The sequence below is a fragment of the Mercenaria mercenaria genome, unplaced genomic scaffold, assembly GCF_021730395.1.
Source record: "Mercenaria mercenaria strain notata unplaced genomic scaffold, MADL_Memer_1 contig_1779, whole genome shotgun sequence".
NCBI lineage: Eukaryota > Metazoa > Mollusca > Bivalvia > Venerida > Veneridae > Mercenaria > Mercenaria mercenaria.
The window spans coordinates 1-6,039 of record NW_026459782.1 but is presented as its reverse complement, the minus strand read 5'-3'; positions in this window follow the sequence as shown (position 1 = coordinate 6,039).

Genomic DNA, 6,039 nt, shown 5'->3' with positions numbered 1-6,039 from the left:
AAACCATTCCAGTTGCATTTTCTGTTTTAAGATAACACCAACATTTAATCGCCCCTATTAGATGTTCGCACACATTGAGTGTACAATTTAGGCTGGTTTAATAGTGTACATTCAATGTGTGCCTATTTCAGTGCGTACGTATACTCAATGCGGAAGAAGTAATGCTGACCTTAAAGATTCAACTGTTACGTAACAAGGTTTCTTCCATCATCTTTCTTGAAATGTGTGACAATGCCATTAATATCATAATTATGTCATTCTAAAGAACTTGAGTGTACAAATAAGAATTTTTTCAAAATTTGTTTGGATTGATTTTTATAAGATATTCAGAATATCTTAGCAAAAAAGCAACAATGCCGTGTCAATTTTGTAAAGTTTGGCAAAGAATGTTTTGTCATTTTGTCTGACGTTTAACACAGGGAATAGTACGGTTTAGCTTTACATTTTGGAGTTATTGTTAACCTCATAATCATATGAAATGGTATATAGTTTATACATAAACTTGACAGAAGTTCACAAAAAGCCCTGTATCAAACAGTTTAGCTTGTATTCTATTCTAACATGACTCGAGTTGATTTCCAGTTAAACAAGAAAGGAAATCAAGCTCAAACAACGGTTGACGCATGGACCAGTATGAGAGCATGATGACGTCAATTATGACATCAAATTGCCGCATGACGTAGACGTCCGATACATTACCCCTAGGGTAAATGAAGTCCAGCGTGATATTTATCAAAATATGTCAATTAGCATGTCAGAATGAAAACAGTCAAGGCTTTCTGGTGATTTATCGTCTAATTTACTACAGTTCATCGTTCAGATGCTTCAGTATTTAAACATTCGGGCTAACGTCCTCGTAGTTCATTTCCTACGCATCTGAACTCTGAACGTTGGTAAATTAAACGATATTCCACTCCACTGGCACAAGATCAAAAAGAAAATTACCCCGTACGTGATATACCCTACCACTAGGTATTCTATAAGGGCCATAGTCATGAACGGGAAAATATACTAACCCGTTTCAATCGCGCATTTCATACCTAAAACAAACAAACCTAAAAGAACATAATCGTGGTGTTTTATGAAACAAGAAAGACATCATTTTGTAAACGTCTATAGATGTCATTATGTAAATATTCTCACCATGTAAATAACTGTTGCGATTGGGCCTCCAAGGGAAATTGGTAAGGTCGCTCACATTTAAGCAGAGTCAGGCGCCTGATTTTAAGAAATGTTCATCACATATGCCGAAACAAAATGACCCAATAACTGTTCTTTCGGCAAGCACGTACGTACTTCTTCATTATGAAACGTCTATCATCCTACGATACAAACTTCCCTGAAATCTATAAAAAAAATACTATGATTAACGTATAAGTGTATTTCTTCTTTGCTTGTGTTAAAAATGTTTCAGAAATTCTGATCTTTAGTGTTCATACTTTGAATGATCTGAAATGTGTTTTTTATTTGTCAGACACGTATTCGATTGACTGTTAGACGTTTTTTTATCGACATATGTATATACAAATGGGCGTTTGTTGAGCCGTAATTTTCACACAAACGAAATCGTCACACGTAAAAAAAATTTCGTACGAATTCCTTTCACATTGCGTGACAAATACGTGCAAATATGCTACAAGTAGGTATTGTAAAATTTTTGAACCAATTTTTAACCACCTCATAGTACCAATAAATTTTTTACAAATATGTCGTACGTGTGAACGTAATTCGTATGGATTTTTCACACGTATGACGAATAAGTGTGTGAAAATTACGGTTCAGTAGGGGGTCTGCGTGTAGTTGGCAGAATAGCAGAACAACTCGAGCAGAATAGCAGAATCATCGAAGTTCAAAAGTGCATTCTGACTTTTTCCGTTGACTACATGCGAATCGTAATCTTTTTAGCCATCCCGTGAGGTCTATTCGCGGTTACTTATTGGTAGGTGACTTACCTCACAGGTTTTGCTGGTTTTGCTGAAGGGAGAGCAGTTTAAGACAGAGTGAAGATACAAGGCAGTCCAGGCACCAGGTCCTCGCTCTTCTTCGAATAGACACCATTGGTTCCTTAACGTGCCGGATGTATAGCACCGATGTACAGGGGCTTTCTTTCCTGGGAAAGACCAGTACCAATGTGTAAATTCGCCAGCCCCGGGAGTGGCTCGAGCCCGGGACCCTAAGATCCCAAATCGTGCGCTCAACCACTGAGCTATCATAACAAGATAGTAGCATGGCATTATTTGTATACCCCGACTCTCAAATCGGCAACATTTTAGCTTTCCATCGACAACGACTTGCCAACTCTTCGGCATGTTTTTTAATGTTAAAGCAAACTTTCCGCATGATTGGAAAACATTTGGAAGCCAATTCTAGTGCTGTCGTCATTCTACCGCGTCGCATTCGGCAAATTTGGATAGATTTCGGCGTTTATACTATGCACAACTATTCGTATGCCACATCTCGAACGTGCCAACGAGCCCGATGGCAAGGCTTCGCCAAATTTATTTCTTGATGTGGTCAACACTTGTGCCAAGTTATTTGCAAACCGATCCATGAGGTGAGCCATGAAGTAATTAACCGGACACGAAATGCCACGGACACAAGTATCAGTGTCAAAGGATTATCAAGATATTGAATGATGAAGAGTATAACATTTACCTCCTGTAACCTTGACCGTTGATCCAATGTCCCTAAATTCTGCATGGGCCATCTACTCAATATATTCTGTCAACCCGTAAAAATAAGGCTCTATCAAACTTAGCAAAAAAAAGCACTCTAATCGCAATTAGAAATTGTAATCAAAGCCTTGAGATGTCTGGTGGTTGCGGGTTTTGCTAGAGTTATTTTCATTTTAAATGCCAATCTATAAATATACATGTATAAGAAACAAATACTAATGTGCCTCATATCTAAGATAAACTCTGCCTGACCTTACATGAACAGCTGGAAGTCAGTGATGTAACCATGGGCTGAAATACCTAATCATTGACAGGTCTTATATAATCTAAATTGCCAGTGTGAATGGATAGAGGATGAATAAGAACTGCTTGATCATTGATAATTCATCCGCATTGTTCATGAATGGGACTACTTTGTGTAGCACATTAACAAATTCCTTTGGATGTGATTTGGAATCAAATAAAGATGCTACATGATTGTCAGAAATACACTTAACTTTGGTAGCGGGATAAACCCGCAACCAAAAATAATCTCAATCTCAATATTGGAACTTGAACTCATTATTGCATTTAAAAATGTAACCGATTAACGTTACAACGGAATAAAACTGCGGCTATCATATGCAACTTAAGGATAATAATCATCTTTCAAAGATGAAAATATATGAGCCGCGCCATGGGAAAACCAACATAGTGGGTTTGCGACCAGCATAGATCCAGACCAGCCTGCGCATCCGCGCAGTCTGGTCAGGCTCCATGCTGTCCGCTTTTAAAGCCTATTGGAATTGGAGAAACTATTAGCGAACAGCATGGATCCTGACCAGACTGCGCGGATGCGCAGGCTGGTCTGGATCCATGCTGGTCGCAAACCCACTATGTTGGTTTTCCCATGGCGCGGCTCATATCTTTTTCACTAGTTTATATTCCGTAATCAAATCGCGGCCACTCTAAGAATAAATATCTACGCAGTGCAGACACACAGTCTCGTCGTTTTCACAAACTGAAGGTATGGAATGAACTTTTTTAAGTATACGTGTACAAATTTTGTCAAATTAAACTGATTTACTAAATATGCAGGTTATTATGAAAGTTTCTTTTAATTTAATACTTAGTAATCTGTAGCTCAAACGAATCTACTAACTAAGTGCCTAGATTTAAATGTAAACCAAAATAATCTGTATTTAAATTGTATTTCAATTCATAATTTAAGTGCGAACTTTAAGTCTGTAAAGTTAGCAGTAACATTTGATTTAGCATACTTTGTCAGAATTTGGTTGAACATTCACTAAGAAGAAACAGTCGCAAGAAAAAGATGTTGGCATTCGTCTTTGTCAGAAGTTGGTAGGGTAGAACATATGCTAAGAAGAGTTTAACATTCGCAAGAAAATAGGTTGGCATTCCTGTGAAGCGGGTTGATTTTCTCTCACTCGGAAAGGAAAAACGAAATTCCACACCCCCACCTCCCCCCCCCCCACACCCCCACCCCACCCCAACAGTTATCTTCGTGCAATTTACTATGATACTTTTATTGTCATTTTTCATATGATTTTGCCAGCTTCCCTCTACCTGTAGAGGAGGATGCTGAGCTGTAGCTAAGCGACGTGGATAGGTGCCAAAGTAGCCCCTTGACCTGTAGCTAAGCGACGTGGATAGGTGCCGTAGTTGCCCCTTGACTTGTAGCTGAGCGACGTGGATAGGTGCCAAAGTAGCCCCTTGACCTGTAGCTTAGCGACGTGGATAGATGCCGAAGTAGCCCCTTGACCTGTAGCTAAGTGACGTGGATATGTGCCAAAGTAGCCCCTTGACCTGTAGCTAAGCGGCGTGGATAGGTGCCGTAGTTGCCCCTTGACCTGTAGCTGAGCGACGTGGATAGGTGCTATAGTTGCCCCTTGACCTGTATGTTGGTCTGGTTCCAAACTTGTTATCTCAAGACATCTTTGGGATACGAAATTTATTCCTCAACATTGATCCAAAGGTTGTAGCCTTATCATACTGTTTGTTTGATGCTGGTCTTTTGTTAGACTCAGACGGAAAACCTGAGAATTTTCGTTTTAAAGATCTGGAATTAAATCATAGATTTATTTATTTTTCTCTTTTCTTGCCTTAAATAAAGTTTCCAAACCAGTGTCAAACACACCTTCCCTCGTCAATAGAAGGTTTGAAAATTCTAAATGATCAGACTGTTCAAATAAGGCTGTCTCAGTCATTTCTACAGATCTTCTTATGATATGGTGCAAAACTCCAGTCCTCCTTATCTAGTCGAGGGACTTAGCAGACATTGCAAAAATTTTTTTACTTGCTGTGCAGCCTTATCCTTGTTAAACTCATTGTAGCATATTACCTAAACTTTGTTGCATATACATCTGAATAATCCAACCAAGACGGGCTGTCTGTTGCCCTTTGTAGGCATTTTTTCAACCATTTTACAAGGCTGTTGTATAAAGTCCTACCTTTAGTTTTTTTACAAATGAATCTTTGTTTCCATACTATTCTGTCATGCATCGTTCTACCAAAGGGTCAAGAGGGGGTACCTCTGACAGTTTTTCAGATTCACTGTCAATAGGAAAAGAGTCAAAATTTTCCTCTGAGAAAGCAGATAGAAAGTTTGGATCTTTACATCTGAAACTGTTCTGCATCACTTAAATCTGGGAACAGTCTAGAACAAGACCGTCCTTTTTAATATCCTTTTTACAAGGGCATCGTCACCAAACATGTCCACAAGATATTTCTTTTGAGCTTCAGGTAAACTACTTTCCCTTTGTGAGAGAGAGTCACTTTCATTGTCTATGCCAGACATATTTTCCGTGTCTTTTGGTGAAATTTGTCCACATACAAAACTTGAGACTCGATCCTCAGCATCACTTTCACTGTCACTTATTACTGGATTTGTGCGTTTTGTGACAACCCAATCCTTGAAACACCAAACTTACATGTTTGTCAAGTCTTCTGAGACAATCTCTCGAGTACATGTTTCTGGTGAGAATTTTGTTCTAACATTTTTTGCATCATTTCTTCTAGAGCTGAAAAGTGCTTGTTCAGTTCCGAGTACCTAGAGTCAAAGGCGGAAAATTTTCACTATTTTCTCAACTTTCACAAAATGGCGACAGTGGGGACGCGTTTGTCACGTCCGAAGTATCGGATAAAATTTATCCATCGTACGTCGATTTACTCGACGCCATAACTAAACATTCCACCGTTACACTTCCTGTAGAAAGTCACAAACTTCTAAAATACAATCTTGAATCACTCGAAGTGTTCAAAATTCTAAAGTATTTAGTCTAAAACTAGCGGAGATGCGAACACTTTCGCAAGATAAGAGATACTGAATATTGAATATGTGTTCTAACCGGAAATGACCTTGAGA